The 17,502-nt window shown below is 43.4% G+C and overlaps 1 long non-coding RNA gene across 1 annotated transcript; it reads left to right on the forward strand.

Moving 5' to 3' along the window:
• The first annotated feature begins 16,144 nt into the window (after nt 1-16,144).
• LOC124652238 lies at nt 16,145-16,593 on the forward strand. The gene is made up of 3 exons (XR_006987647.1): nt 16,145-16,207; nt 16,335-16,436; nt 16,546-16,593. It is a non-coding gene; the product is annotated as an uncharacterized LOC124652238 (long non-coding RNA).
• Nucleotides 16,594-17,502: the final 909 nt, after the last annotated feature.

The following is a 17,502-nucleotide window of genomic DNA, read 5'->3' on the forward strand; positions in this document are numbered from 1 at the left end:
GAAAGCACTAGACTAAAATCCCGTGTGTCCTCAAGAACGTTTGGTCATTATAAGTAAACAAACCGGCTTGTCCTTTGTGCTAAAAAGGATTGGGCCACTCGCTGCAATTATTTCTCTCGCATTTTACTTACTTGCACTTTGTTCATCTGTTACATCAAAACCCCCTGGATACTTGTCTGTGAGCATTTACAGTGAATCCTTCATCGAAACTGCTTGTCAACACCTTCTGCTCCTCGTTGGGTTCGACACTCTTATTTATCGAAAGTACTACGATACACCCCCTATACTTGTGGGTCATCAGTCCTCGACCATTTCTTCTCTTCTTTGAATGGTTAAACGCATCTAGTTCATATCTATCTAATGTGTCTGGTCTTGCCTCATGCAGTTCTTTGTGGACGTCGATCTCATCTCGGCACCCCGCAGGCCACCTCCTCCATGCCATCGCTGTAGAGCTCCGTTTAAAAATCCAATCCTACCCGTCTATTGCCTCTTGTATCGGCTTCATGGCCTCACTTGTCATTCGATATACCGAAGCCCCATTCGTCCGCATTTTGGTCAGGGATACGGTGATGCTTACGGTTAAACAAAGATGGGTGGTCTGACTTGTCTTTGCGGGCTCTACGTGGATAACGGTCAAAGTTGTCGACCCGTCGGGCAACCGGCCGTTTCAGCACTTGTGAGGGTTTCAGACAAGGGCTTGGGCAAAACTGAGGAAAAACTAAGTGGCTGGGGAAAACTGAGCACAACTAAGGACCCGAGGGCACGAAAATAAAAATCCCTATTTGTTTATTTGTTTATTTTATTTGGGATGGGTACCCGGCTGCCTTGCTCTTTTTGCAATATTAAGGACCAACACATTATTCATGCTAGTCACGAAATAAATTCATGAAAACATAATAAACCATTCAATACTTCCTCATGAGCTAAAACAAAACATAAAACAAGTAGTAATGTTTGAAGGTTTAAAGGTAGCACACAAGCAATTCACTTTGGAATGGCGGTGAAATACCACATATAGGTATGTATGGTGGACACAATTGGCACTTTGGTTTTTGGTGGTTCGATGCACGAGTAGAGCTCATACCCAGTACATACAAAGGCTAGCAAAAGACTGAGAGCGACCAACTAAGAGAGCAATAATGCTCATAATCATGCATAGCGACAAAACATTATTAATCAAAGCATACAGTGATATTACAAGTCAAAAAATAAATGATCATAGAGGCTTTAGTTGAATGGTTTGTAGTCATAACATGATGTAAACATGTGCCAAGCCAACCCAATAAAGCATCAAAGGAGAATACCACAATATTATGCTTTGTATGATGGAAACAAAACATGATTCTTTCAATGACACATTATGCACTCTCAACTATTTGAGACAAGTAATGCTACAACAATAACTACTAACCATATGACAAGAATAATATCTAACATGACATGCCAAAGCTATGTCACAGTCTAGACAAGCTTCCATTTGCATCACTATAAGCATGAAATATTTTACTCGTCTCCAACACCAATCAATTTATTTGAAACAACTCCCATAGATAATAATCAATAAATACCAGAGAGCTAATCATATCTAAATAAAGAAAACTAACAAGTTCTGAAAAAAATATGAATGGAAAACCAAGAGCTAAACGCAGTACTAGCAAATTAGAACACTCGTAGAACAATAAGAGCGAAAACAAGAGCGTTCTATGCAATTAAAGCAGAGCGTGTCTCTCTCCCAGACAAGAATGTTAGGATCCAACCATATGCTACAGAAAACAAAAGAAAAGAAAACTAAAAACAAAAATAAAGACGCTCCAAGAATAACACATAGAATATGAAGCAATAAAAATATAGCGTCTTAAAAGATGACCTGATACTTTGTTGATGAAGAAGGGGATGCCTTGGGCATCCCCAAGATTTGACGTTGTACCTCTTGGATATTTCTTGGGGTGATATGGGATCCCCAAGCTTGAGATTTTATCCATCTTTCATCTCATCACATCATTCTTCTCTCCGTACACTTGAAAACTTCATTCATACAAAACTTCACACAATTCTCATTAGCAGCATTAGTGCAATCAAAATAATAAATCCACTTGGGTTCAGTTCTAACATATATAAAACATCCATTAAAACATTAATATAGTAGCAACTTCTTCAAAAAGCTCTTTCTATCAAAAGAACTAAAAAAGAAAGAGATTAAGAGGCAAATGCAAATAGTGGCAGAAATCTGTCAAAACATAACAGCAGGTAAAGATCGATTTTTTCGAAATCCCTCTATTGCTCAGATCGAAAAGTTCTCAATTAATAATAGTTAGATATATAATAACCTGGGGCATATGCACAAAAATTGGCAGCCCAAATTACGTTTTGGCTGGGAATACAAAGAAAAAATTGGTGACAGCACAAAATCTGTTTCAGGATAGCAACTTTCCTAAATCTTACTTTCTTTCTATTAGAGGCTATTCTTGGCACAAAAATGAAATAAAAATGATAAGGAGAGGTTATTACAGAGGTAATAAATTCCAAGACTCAACAAGAGAAAAATTACTGAAATAAAACATGTGTTATCTTTTAAGATTACTTTTCTTTAACGCATTTTAGCTAGATGCAGTAGTTTGAGAAGATGCTCACATAAGAAATATGAATTGAAGTAAAAAAAGATCATCAAGAAGAAAATTCAAAACACATTTAAGTCTAACGCACTTCCTATGCATAGGAATCTTGTACACAAATAGATTCACAAAGAACAAAGTGACAAGCATAAGAAGAAGAAACAAGAGTAACTTCAAAACTTTCAGCATATAGAGGTGAAACTTAATATTGTTGAGATACATAAAACAATGTTTTCCTCTCTCATAATAACTCTCAGTAGCATCATGAATAAAATAAACAATATAACTATCACATAAAACATTCTTATCATGAGCAACATGCATAAAATAATTATTACTCCCACATAAGCATAGTCATTGTTATTAATTATAGTGGGAGCAAATTCAACAAAATAGCTATCATTATTATTCTCATCACCATAATCATCAAATATATATTGTAATCATAATTAATTTTCTCTTCAATAGTAGGTGGACTGAAATAACATAATCATCATTGTAATCATCATATATTGGAGGCATACTATCATCATATTAAATTTCCTCCTCAAAAGCTGGGGAACTAAAAAGATCATTTTCATGAAAACTAGCTTCCCCAAGCTTAGACTTTTCCATAGCATTAGAAATAATGGTGTTCAAAGAATTCATACTAATAACATTGCTACTAGCATGCAAGTAAAGTTCCATAGATTTTTTAATTTTCTCTTCAAACACCTTATGTCCTAACTCAAGATAAATACTATAAAGCTCTCTAATTTTTTGTTGTTGTTTTCCATTAAGCCTAACTAGTGAAAATAAAAATAAGAAACAAAAAGATGTAACTGCAGAATCTAAAGATAAATACTATAAAGCTCTCTATTTTTTGTTGTTTTCCATTAAGCCTAACTAGTGAAAATAAAAATAAGAAACAAAAAGATGTAACTGCAGAATCTAAAGAAAATAACTTCGAGCACTCACCAACAACTAAAAGACTTAGTAGCCAGAGGATGTAGGCACCTATTACCTTACCTTCCCGACAACGGCGCCAGAAAAGAGCTTGATGTCTATGCACGCTTCTATTCTTGTAGACAGTGTTGGGCCTCCAAGTGCAAAGGTTTGTAGAACTGCAACAAGTTTCCCTTAAGTGGATCACCCAAGGTTTATCGAACTCAGGGAGGTAGACGTCAAAGATATCCCTCTCAAGTAACCCTACAATTACGATACAAGAAGTCTCTTGTGTCCCCAACACATCCAATACACTTGTCAGGTGTATAGTGCACTAGTTCGGCGAAGAGATAGTGAAATACAAGTAATATAAATGATTATGAGTGGTAATTGCAATCTGAAATAAAAATGGCAGCATGCAAACATGTAGCAGAACTGGTTCTAAATGGTGTTTCAATGCTTGGAAACATGGCCTAGAGATCATACTTTCACTAGTGGACAATCTCAACAATGAAACCATAATTGAATATATACATATTATCACTTCACTATGCTACTCTAAACCACTCTCCGGTTTGATAATAAACACAAATTCACTGTGTAGGGGCTGCATAAGCATTCCTTAAAGTTCGCATTCCCAATCTTTGGACGCCCCACACTATCACATTGAGCATACAAAGATGGTACTAACTAGTCACCACAATTCGTAAGTATTTATGTAAATTAAGCTTAAGAAACAAACACGGTGTGCACACTATCATCTTCACACCATTGGACAAGGTGTCCCCGGAGATCACGTAATAAAACCACTTGAGTAGCACAATAATTGAAGCATAACATCTACTTATTCAACTAGATTACAAATCTCATGATCACATAAATATCATACATGGAGAGATAGATAGACCACATAGCTACCGGTAAATCCCTCAGCCTCGGGGGGATAACTACTTGTAGTTGCCAACACCTGCACACACACTGGTTTTTCTCGCTCTAACACTCGATCGAACACGAAGAAGAGGAGAGTTTTGTGCTACGTACTGCGTTGCAGCTTTTCTGTTCTTCCTTAACTGAATATAAGGGATACAAAGTAAAGAACGTGTCCAACCACGTTGGGAAAACAATCTGGGATCCGATCTTGTCGCGCCATCCCACGACTACTTCCTCCAGCTCGATCTAGCTAACTTATCGGAAGGGAAAAAACGACTAGCTACGGCGTGCCGAACGCACGATCCTATCGCTACGGCCTCGTGCGCAGACGGGCAGGTGCCTTATTCTGACGAAACTGAAACTATCCTAAAACCCTGACTGAGGAATGCAGGTTTATTACAACACTTCACCCCCTTAAGCCTGCACCTTGATGACACCCAGGAGACGGCGCAGCTCGATGAACCGCACAAATCCCAGTGCCTTGGTCAGGATGTCGGCCAACCTGCTCCTCTCGTGCGGACATGATCAACATCAAGCTCTCCTTTCACAATCCTTTCTCTCGATGTAGTGGAACTTAGTGTCGATGTGCTTGCTGCGATCATGATGAACTGGATTCTTGCATAGAGCAATTGCTGACAGATTGTCGATGAACAACTCGAACTTTGCTGGAGCTCGCCCGATCAGATCCCCAAGCAGACGACTGAGCCAAGCTCCCTGACACGCCGCTGCACCTGCGGCGATGTACTCTGCCTCGCATGAGGAGAGGGCCACCACTGGCTGTTTCTGCGAGCACCATGTGATGAGGTTGCCGCCGAGGAAGAAAGCTACTCCAGTCGTGCTCTTGCGATCGTCCTGGTCGCCTGCGTGATCACTGTCACTGTAACCCACGAGCTCTGGAATTCCTTCTCCCTTCTTGTATCTACAGCCAAGGTCCAATGTGCCTTGGACATACCTGACGATCTGCTTGACGATGCTCCAGTGAACTGCACTTGGATTCTCCATGAATCTGCTCGCAATTCCCACTGCAAACGCAAGGTCAGGCCTGGTGTTAACCAGGTATCTGAGGCTCCCAATCACACTCCTGTACAGGGTCTTGTCAGCTTCAGCAGCGCCGTCTTCTTTCCTCAGTTTCAGACGACTTTCCATCGGTGTGCGGCTGCTGTTCCAGTTTGCAAGTCCAGCTGCTGCCACGATCTTCTCTGCGTAGCTCCTCTGACAAAGTGTGATTTGGCCATCGGTCTGAGCTACCTCGATTCCCAGATAGTAACTGAGGAGGCCGAGATCGCTCATCTTGAAGAGCTTCTGCATCTGCTGCTTGAACTCGACGATGGCAGCTACGTCAGTGCCTGTAATGATCAAGTCATCGACGTACACTCCGATCAGCAGGTACGAGCTGTTGTCTCCTCGCCGATACACCGCGTGCTCCAATGGGCTGCGAATAAACCCAAGGGAAACGAGCGATGCATCAAGCTTTGCATACCAGGCGCGTGGTGCCTGACGAAGCCCGTACAATGCCTTGTGCAGCTTCAGTACTGCACCTTCTTCTCCGGCGATGACGTACCCTGGCGGCTGGTGCACGTACACCTCCTCACTGAGGTCACCATTCAAGAACGCAGATTTTACGTCCATATGGTGCACTTCCCAGTTGGAGTGAGCTGCCAGCGCGAGCAGGAGTCGCACCGTTTCCATCCTCGCCACCGGCGCGAAGACCTCCTCAAAATCCACCCCCTGTCGCTGGGCATACCCCTTTGCTACCAGGCGTGCTTTGTGCTTGACGAGGTTGCCGGCGGCGTCGCGCTTGACCTTGAACACCCATTTCAAGCCAATCGCCTTGTGGCCGCGTGGGAGCGTCGTCAGCTCCCAAGTCTTGTTCTCGTTGATGGACGCCATCTCCTCGTCCATCGCGGCACGCCATGCCACGTCCTCGACTGCCTCGTCCATGTTCCGAGGTTCTTCCGCGGTGAGCATGCACTCTCCTTGAAGCTCGGTGATGCGCTCGCTCTCCGTGTCATCGTACACGCATGAGAGACGTCGGTACCGTAGAGGTCCGGTGTCCTCGTCGTACGCATCATCGTCAGCGGGCGGCGTGGCCCAGCGTATGCCAGCCTTGGCCGCGGGAGTTGGTGATGGCACGATGGCGACGCTGTCGGAGGGAGGCGTCGATGCTGGGGGCGTGCACGGCGGTGTGGACGACGACGTACTTGGCCTCATGCTGTGAGCACGAGGAGGCGAGGGAGCGACGGAGCGTCCAGCTCCCGCGCCGGTGTCCAGCTCCAGTGTGCCATCGTCCAGCGTGTACGTGACGGTGAACGATGGATGCGGCGTCGCGGCCGTGCCGTTCTCCTCCCACGTCCATGACCTGTTTTCCTCAAACACAATGTCACGTGATACCTGGAGCTTGTTGGCGACGGGGTCGTAGACGCGATAGCACTTGGACCCTTCCTCATAGCCAATGAACAGCATCTTGGAGGAGCGATCCGTCAGCTTGCTCACCCCTGGCCCAACCTTCTTCACGTGAGCCACGCATCCGAAGACACGCAGGTGTTGCACGTTTGGCTTACGTCCATGCCACAACTCGTACGGCGTGACACCATGCAGGGCCCTCGTCGGCGCACGGTTCAAGATGTAGACCGCCGTCCTGACGGCCTCGCCCCAGAACCGCGGCGGCACGTTCATGCTTTTGAGCAAGCACCGCGCCATCTCCACCACCGTCTGATTCCGCCTCTCGACGACGCCGTTTTGCTGCGGAGAGTAAGGCGCGGTGGTGTAGTGGACGATGCCGGTCTCGTCACACAACTGCTGAAAGTCCCCGGAGTTGAACTCACCCCCGCGATCAGAGCGGAAAGCCCTGAGTTTGCAGCTCCCTGCTGCTTCTGCAGCGGCCTTGATCTTGGCGAAGCGGCGGAACGCGTCGCTTTTGGCCTTCAGGACCTCCAGCCACATGTAGCGCGTGTAGTCATCGACAACAAGGAGGAAGTAGTGGTTTCCTCCGATGGTCGCCGGCGTGATCGGACCGCAGAGGTCCGTGTGCACCAGCTCGAGGCCGCGCTCCGCTCTGTACGACGATGCACTTGGGAACGGCGCTCGATGTTGCTTCCCAAGTGTGCATCCGTCGCACAGTGCCTCGACGCGAGCGATGTCTGGGAGGCCGCGCACCATGCCACGCCTTGACATGGTGTGCAGTGCGCGGAAGTGCATGTGGCCAAACCTGGCATGCCACCTCCAGGACATGTCGTCGCTCTTCGTCATGAGGCACACCGGCGCGTCGTAGGTGAGGATGCCGGTGTAGAGACGGTTGCCGGCGCGCTTGACGCGAGCGAGCAGGTTGTGGACGGGGTCGTGGATCGTCATCATGCCGTCGGCGATCGCGATCTTGTACCCGCCCTCGTCCAGCTGCCCCACGGAGATGATGTTGCTCCGGAGGCTGGGGATGAGGTACACGTCGGCGAGGATGCGCTGCTCGCCGGACTGTCCGCGGAAGATCACTGATCCCTTTCCGCGAATGTCGACGACGGAGCCGTCACCAAATCTGACAGTGCCGTGCACTGTCTCGTCCAGTGTCGCGAAGACATGCCGCAGGCCAGTCATATGACTGCTTGCACCTGTGTCGAAATACCACAAGCCATCAGGTGAGGGCACGGGTATTACCTTTTCTTCGTTGAGGAAGACGGCCTGTGGCGCCACGGCCACCGACTCGGTGACCACGGCCATCATCATCGCGGGGGCTTGATCTTCCTCAGCCTGGACCAGGTTGGCCTGCTGTTGCTGCTCGCGATCGCGCTTCGCCTTGCGACACTCCTTGGCCCAATGTCCAGCTTTGCCGCAGTAGCGGCAGTTTCCCTTCCGCCGTTCGCTGTTACCGGCGTGGGCGCCGCCGTTGCTACCTCCGTGGTTCCCGGAGGTGCCGCTCTCGTGCGGCTTGGGCTTGTGGGCGGGCTTGCCGCCGCTGCCGCCAGGCGTGCTCTGACGCTGGCGCGCAGCCCACTCCTCCTCCGTCAGAAGGAGCTTCCCGACGCCGTCGCTGACGTCGTCAAGGTCATAGCCTTCCTCGGCCGTGATCAAACGGCCGGTAACATCCTCCACCGTGAGCGTCCGCAAGTCCACGGTCTGCTCGATGGCCATCACCATCGGGCGAAACTTCCTTGGCACCACCCGGAGAAACTTGAGCACGGCGAGGTACTCATCCACGGGGTCGCCCAGCAGCTCCAAGTCGTTGACGATGGCGGTGAGCCTTATCGAGAAGTCCTCAATAGACTCACCGCTCTTGAAGCGCAGCTCCTCCCACTCGCGCCGGCGCGTCTGCGCCTTGGCTTCACGGACGCGCTCGCTCCCCAGCCGCATGGTTTTGATGGTTTCCCATGCGGTTCGGGCGCAGTCCTTGACGGCGAGGGTTCGCACCAGCTCTGGCGGCACTGCCCGGAGCAGGGCGGCCAGAGCAGCGCGATCGTCTCCTTCCTCTTCCGCGCCGAATTCGATGACGTCCCACAGGTGGGCGGCCTGCAGCTGCACGCGCATCACCATTGCCCACTCTGCATAGTTTGAGCGGGTCAGTGTGGGATACTGCGCGTTACCGGAGTGCTCCCTGATCACGCGCTCACGGACGACGACCTCGCCGCCGCGGATCATGCTCCGTCCACGACGCGGAGTCGGGGACGCCGAGATGCGACGCCTTGGCGGCGGATCGGTCCTGCCCGCGCCTGCGCTCGCCTCCTGTGTCCCCTTCGCCTTCTCCGCCGCCGCCGCTGCGGCTGCCGCTCGATCGGCAGAGGTCGACATCTCCTGGATCTTGGATGGCTCTGATACCAAATGTAGTTGCCAACACCTGCACACACACTGGTTTTTCTCGCTCTAACACTCGATCGAACACGAAGAAGAGGAGAGTTTTGTGCTGCGTACTGCGTTGCAGCTTTTCTGTTCTTCCTTAACTGAATATAAGGGATACAAAGTAAAGAACGTGTCCAACCACGTTGGGAAAACGATCTGGGATCCGATCTTGTCGCGCCATCCCACGACTACTTCCTCCAGCTCGATCTAGCTAACTTATCGGAAGGGAAAAAACGACTAGCTACGGCGTGCCGAACGCACGATCCTATCGCTACGGCCTCGTGCGCAGACGGGCAGGTGCCTTATTCTGACGAAACTGAAACTATCCTAAAACCCTGACTGAGGAATGCAGGTTTATTACAACACTACTCACTCCTCATCATGGGAGTAAACAATGGCGATGAAGATGGCGGTGGATTCGATGGAGATGGCTCCGGGGACAATTCCCCGTCCCGGCAGGTTGCGGAACAGAAGCTTATGTCCCCCGGGTCTTGTCTTCGGTGGCGGCGGAGCTACAGAACTTTTCATGGACGGAGGCTTGTATATTTAGGGTTTTTGCATCGGGAGGCATTTATAGGCGGATGGGCGAGGTCGGTGGAGGCCAGGGGGCCCCACACCACCCCTAGGCGCGGCTAGGGCATGGGCCGCGCCTAGGCCCTGTCTGGCTGCCCTGTGGCGCCTCTTCGTCCCCCCTCTGGACTTAGTCTTCGTTATGGAAAAATAAGACCTTCGGCTTTTGTTTCGTCCAATTCTGAGAATATTTCCTGTAAAATTTTTCTGAAATACAAAACAGCAGAAAATATGGAACTGGCACTGTGGCATCTTGTCAATAAGTTAGAGCTGAAAAATGTATAAAAGTGCAGTGAAATGTAAATAAAACATATAGCAATTGGTGTAAAACAAGCATGAAGCATCAAAAATTATAGATACGTTTGCAACGTATCATGCGGCTGTGTACATGAGCTGTTGCGTTACCGCGGCAGCGCAGCGACCGGCGGCATACGGCTACTTGGACGGGAGTAGAAAATTGGACAGCCGGAAGCTTACGCATCCGAGATTCCGATCGATAGAGACTACAGAGAGAGAGAGGAGAAGAGTACCATATCCAAGGGAAGAAGCAAGCAAACATAATAATGCATAATATGTAGTTCATTACGCACAATGCAGGTCACGAACCCAGAGCTAGACAAAATTCGACCACCAAACCGTGCTAATGAGACGAACTAGGAAACAGACCACGCAGACACACGCACGCCACAAAACCTAACTAGATCGAGCTAAGGAGCTGAGATACATGGCACGGAGGGAACCAACAAGAGCATATCACGGAACCGATCGACAACGAACATGAGAATCTCACTCGTCCCCGGCGGAGGCCGCCGCGCTGCTCGTCCCGGCTGAGCGCTAGTGCACCCACTCCGGTTCCCGCTGGGGTAGAAGTCCGACTCGATGAAGCGGCGGTGGCAGCGACGCCTCGACGGACCGGCCCACCACTCCCATGGGCCAGCTGTGGGTGCGTTGGAGGGCCGCCCGTTCAGAAGGGATGACGACGGCGAGTTGGAGGGTAAATCCTATACACCGACCAGGTCGGTGTATACGACACACCGACCACCCCCCTCGTTGTTTTTGGGCCGGCCCATTTAGATAGGACTCGCTTCGCATTTCTGCTTCGTCGTTCCGACCAGGGTTACCTCCTTCCTCCTGCTTCGCCGCTCCGACCTGGTTCTTCCGCTTCCGCAGCCCTCCGCTTCCGCACCCCATCTTCTTCCTCTGGTTCTTTCTCCGGCCTCTCATGGGTTTCTTCCTCCGCCACTCCCCTGCGCGCGTCTAAGAGTTCTTCGTTGGTCTGATTCGTCGTCCCCATCGATGGCGGCGGAAGGTTAGATCCTGATTCCTTGCCGATTTCATCGTTTTCGCCTAAATCACGTTGATTTTAGTGGTTGGTTTCGTATGTTAGTTCTATTTGGTGATGCTTAGCCATGTTTTAGTGCTGTTTTAGGGTTCTAGAGTTATGAATCTAGCGGGGGGCTTCACTGGATGTGTACTTTTTCTAGATTTTTCTTAGACTTCTTTGCGTGGCCAGCCACTGTCCAGTATCTCATCAGCATCAGAACGTGATTGTTTAGATGCACTAAGCCTCTCATTCAGATCTTTTATGGAGTTCTGTAACTCTGTATTTGATGTACTAAAAGAATCTAGTTGTTTCTGTTTCTCCTCTAGTGCTAACTGAAGAGATTTAGTCTGGTCGAGATAAGAAGATGATGTAGTTTCTTTGATCTCCTTCAGTTCCTACATAATCAGATTTGCACAAGAAACTCGGTTATTGAAAAGGGCATCTATGAGTAGAATTTCATAATCATATAGTTGCTGACAGCAGATGGACAATTTCAACCAAAAGGGGAAAATGTTTAAATTTAGAAGCTCAAAGGGTATTAGCGTGTTACATCAATAAGAAAATAACTGTGAAAAATAACTTGGCAACATCAGCAACCTTTCTTGACAACAGAATATGCAACAGCATTATTGGTATATTACATTGACCGGAGAAAAATTAGAAGTGGCCCTGTGGCATGTAGTACACTCACATACCCAGGAGACCTGTAACGCCAAAACGATAAACAAGCAATTATTTGTTTGTGCTAGTAGATATCTTTTCATGCTCCGCTTCAGCTATTTTTCTTTCAGTTCTTAATGTCTCAATTGTGACAACATGTGCCTCAATTTGTTCCCTGAGCTCCTGCAAGGATTTCAGTTCAATAAGATGATGAGAATACAAGGGAAATAAACTATTGCCATCTCTAAGAATTGCGCCCATGCAAATCCGTTTTTAGTGCACGTGGTAGTTTCCTTAGCATCACCTGTGGTATTCGTATAGGTTTGATCTGCTGTTGATTTTGAATTTTGCTATGGTTAGGTCTATCATGTTCTAGAGTTATGTTCTAGTTGAAGATTGATTTTGCTATGGGGTATATATAGCATGATGCAGTTTTCTTTTAGGAATCACTTTCTAGAATCAGGACTACATTTTTGTATGAAATGCTATGGTTGGGAATGGTATGGTATAGTTTTTGTTCATCTCTTGAAAAATATATAGACCTGGAACACCAACTTCTTTGGGGTAGTTTTGGTTTCTTGGTATACTTGCAGTCTATGGCATTTTTTTCTGCTTTTTTGAACTTTGTGTTGACTATATCAGCTCCTGTTTTTCGAAGTTTTTCTATGTTTTAGTGGGCTCACATAACTTGTTAAATTCCAATTTCCATGTTAATTTTAACAGGTCGTCCACACCTCTTACTTTTTTTTTCATGTTGTTCGTGTTGAATACGTGTTCGATTTTTTTGAAACCAACCCATGATTATTTAGTTTGGTTCATACGAAATCACATGTGCATTTCTTCTGTTTTTAGGATTATTCGTTAGATTCAGTTCGCTCAAGTAGTAAGTCATTTAAGATGCATGGTTCATATTTATATACTCCTACAGTAGAGAAAATTACACTTTGCTTTTTAATGATTAAATACCAATAGGGATTGTAGTAACCACAGTTATAATTTATCTGATGTTTTCTTATTTTTTTCCAATAGGGAATGCGAACAACTTTCAGAACTTATTCCCTCCAACTGAAACCGATCATAGTAGTTTCGACAAGAGGAATAGGAAAAAGAGAGCTGCGAAAGCAACATCTCCTGAGAAGGTCATGTCAGATATAATTATAGATTCCTACATTCTATCTTTCCATAATGATCATCTGAGAAGGAACAGATTCAAGAAAGCAAATCCTTCGTAAGTCTATCTATACATGTTTTTACCATTTATTTTTCTTTTTTTTTACTGTACCTTACATGTTGTTTTCTGAAGAAGTCACTACTCTTTAATCTAGTAACTTCTCTTTTTCCTGGTTTTTTCATATTTTGTTTTCTATCTGACAGTCCAATTGTAGTCGAGATTGGTCGTTACTCTGTAACATATACCAATTTCTTCAACTCATTTAAAGCCAATGGTGATGTAAATGGAGATACTATGTCAGTGTATGCTCAAATCTACAACGACGAATCTAGATATGATGCATTGTCGAAACCATATCTGAAAAAGTTCATGTTTGCTCCTCAATTCACTGTGAGCTACTAACCCAACTTTTTTTCCAGGCTATTTTTCATTCATTCATCTATCTGATATGTATTCAGTCATTTACCTACCCATTTATTTTTACTCAAACACAGGAAATGTTGATGCAAGATCCAAGTGGATTTGACAAGGATTTCGTTATCAGAGAATTCAGATGGGTCACCAATTATTTAGGATTTGACATTTCAACAATGGACATCGTAATAAACTTTTTCCAAAACTTTGAACATGTTCCTTTTCATATGAACATTATAAGATTCCGTTCATGATAAGAATTTGTTCATGATAAGATTACGTTCATGATAATATTCCGTTGATGATAAGAATTTGTTAGTGATAAGATTCCATTCATGATAAGAATTCGTTCATGATAAGAATTCTGCTCATGATAAGAATCCCGTTCATGATAAGAACTCGTTCATTATAATAATTCGTTCATGATAAGAACTCGTTCATCATAAGAATTCGTTATTTTTAAGAATTCGTTCAATATAAGAATTCATTCATTATAAGTTTCCGTTCATGATATAGAATTTGTTCATCGTAAGAATTAGTTAATGATAAGAACTCGTTCATGATATAGATTCCATTCATGATAACAACTCTTTCATTATAAGTTTTCGTTCATGATATAGATTCCGTTGATGATAAGAACTCGTTAGTGATAAGATTCCGTTCATGATAAGAATTCGTTCATGATAAGTTTTTGTTCATGTTAAGAATTTCGTTCATTATAAGAATTCGTTCATGATAAGAACTCATTCATGATAAAAAATTGTTCATGATATAGATTCCGTTGATGATAAGAACTCGTTCATGATAAGTTTTCGTTCAGGCTATAGATTCCGTTCATGATAAGTATTCGTTCATGATATAGATTCCGTTCATGATAAGAATTCGTTCAAGATATAGATTCCGTTCAAGATATAGATTCCGTTCATGATAAGAACATGATATAGATTCCGTTCATGATAAGAACTCGTTTGATTATAAGATGATAAAAACTCGTTAGTTATAAGATTCCCCGTTCATGATAAGAATTCGTTCATGATAAGAATCTGTTCATGATAAGAATTTCGTTCATTATAAGAATTCGTTGATGATAAGAACTCGTTCATGATAAGATTCCGTTCATGATAAGATTCCGTTCATGATAAGATTCCGTTCATCGTAAGAATTCGTTCATGATATAGAATATGTTCATGATAAGAACTAGTTCATGATAAGATCTCGTTTATGATAAGATTCCGTTCATTATAAGAATTCGTTCATGATATAGATTCCGTTCATGATAAGAACTCGTTTATGATAAGAACTCGTTCATGATAAGATTCCGTTCATGATAAGATTCCGTTCATGGTATAGAATCTGTTCATGATAAGATTCCGTTCATGATAATAATTTGTTCATGATAAGATTACGTTCATGATAATATTCCGTTGATGATAAAAATTCGTTAGTGATAAGATTCCATTCATGATAAGAATTCGTTCATGATAAGAATTCTGCTCATGATAAGAATTCCGTTCATGATAAGAACTCGTTCATTATAATAATTCGTTCATGATAAGAACTCGTTCATCATAAGAATTCGTTATTTTTAAGAATTCGTTCAATATAAGAATTCATTCATTATAATTTTCCGTTCATGATATAGAATTTGTTCATCGTAAGAATTAGTTAATGATAAGAACTCGTTCATGATATAGATTCCATTCATGATAACAACTCTTTCATTATAAGTTTTCGTTCATGATATAGATTCCGTTGATGATAAGAACTCGTTAGTTATAAGATTCCGTTCATGATAAGAATTCGTTCATGATAAGTTTCTGTTCATGTTAAGAATTTCGTTCATTATAAGAATTCGTTCATGATAAGAACTCATTCATGATAAAAAATTGTTCATGATATAGATTTCGTTGATGATAAGAACTCGTTCATGATAAGTTTTCGTTCAGGATATAGATTCCGTTCATGATAAGTATTCGTTCATGATATAGATTCCGTTCATGATAAGAATTCGTTCAAGATATAGATTCCGTTCATGATAAGAACTCATTCATGATAAGATTCCGTTCATATGCCACATGACATTTCTCCCTATTTTTTTAATTGTTGGGTTTGAATTTAAATTCCGTACTTTCTTCTTTTTTTAACTTCTCACAGAAATTACTGATGGACCCCAACCTGGATTGTTCAGATCCAGAATATAAAAGGATATTCTCACTAGATTATGTTGGCTACAGATTGGAAAACGCAGGACTGGTATTTTTTTTTCCATCTGCTTTTTCCCCCTAAATAAATAATGAGAAAATCATGCTTCACTTTCCTCATAATGTATCAATTAATTTTCTTTTGAAATCTACTATATGTATGTACACATTCCGTGTCCAATTGGGAAAGAGTGGATACTTATTGTCGCAAACTTCATCGATAAATCATTCGATGTATTAAATCCTGATTCCGGAGTAGGAAAGTTCTCTGCAGTAGTTAACACTGTGATATTCAATTTCAAACAATTATTTGTCAAATGTTACCCTGGTTGCTTCAAGTTCAACATAAATGACTTCAGTGTTAAATATGTTCATGTTCCTAAACAAAACTTTAGGTGATTACAATCCCTGCTTTTCTATTTTTTTATTAAACATTTTTATTGCTTATGTTTTAATTATACATAAGCTTATCAGGGCATATCCATTTTCGCTTTTTGAGCGCAGATGTGACTCTGGAATTTTTGTGATCCAATACATGAGGTGCTACAATGGAGTTGAAGTAAAACAATTCTCAAATGTAATTTATTCTTCCATTTAGAATTTTGTACTTCGTGGTTTGCAAAATACAATAGTAAATCTAGAATTCTTATTTTCCTATCTTTTTTCATATTTTTTATAATCTGTATATATGTTATTCAATAAAGGTTGACTTGCAAGCAATCCGAGAAAAAGTCTCATGCCAGCTAGTGATAAACAAATTTAATGAGCAACAGGTGCCAATAGCACGAGAATTCATTTCGAAGCATGTAAGTACAGTTATTTTTTATTATATATCAATTTCTATGCACTGATCATATAGAATCCCACAGCACAAGAATTCATTTTTATGTAAAGTTTGTTTATTCTTTTTCACAGGCTCCACATCTTCTTCATTGATTAAGTTAGCAATTTATTTCAAGGAGACAGATGATGTATTGAAATTGTAAGTCCCTTCCGGTTACTATATATCTTTCCCCAATTGATTTTTATTCGGTATCATTACAAAATATATGATTTCTTCCAAAATGGAAAAGGCTTTGCTATGCATTTTCTTTCTGAATTGGTATCTCATATGCATTTGATCCCCCTATGTTTCTTTTCTCTAGAACGCGCTGTGTACATGATCTATTGCTTAGCATTCACTCCATAGAATACAACGCATAGTCCACATTTTCTATATCCATTATGCCTGCTTCTAAGAAGAAACGTGTAGCTCTGTTTTTGAGATCCACTATGTCTTTTTTCCATCAATTGTTCTGATGGCGATAACTACAACCTGTACAGATACACAATTTATATCTAAAGAAGAAGATATGCACAGCACTGTTTCCAGCTTAAGAAGCTTCATACATTTAGTAATCTGCCCTACAGTTCGACTGACTATGATAAATGTTTGTGTTAATGCTTCAGTTTTTCATGATCCGTTACTACATAGTAGAATTGCTTCAGGTTTTTCAAACATTACCATCAGGAATTTCTAACTTTTTTCCTAATATCCTATTTCATGATTTCTCTGTCCTGTTCATCGATTCATTCTTTTCCAGATTATGAATTCCAGCAGCGGATACTATTGACGAAATTCTCAGTCGTTTCTATATGCCCAAATCTTAGTGTTCAAGTTGGAGACCATGCACAGTTCAGTGTGATTTGACTTGTTATGCTGAATCTGACCATGGAATTCTTGCTCTGAATTCTTTCTGTAGGTGGGCATCCTGACGCTGCCTCCTTCCACCACGACATTGGTGGCGGACGAGCAAGTCGTGCTTTCCAGAGAAGAATGGAGATGATAATTTTGTCAGGTTACAAGCACTGTTTTTTTTGCGAGAGGTTCTC

The sequence above is a fragment of the Lolium rigidum genome, chromosome 5 (assembly GCF_022539505.1).
Source record: "Lolium rigidum isolate FL_2022 chromosome 5, APGP_CSIRO_Lrig_0.1, whole genome shotgun sequence".
Lineage (NCBI taxonomy): Eukaryota > Viridiplantae > Streptophyta > Magnoliopsida > Poales > Poaceae > Lolium > Lolium rigidum.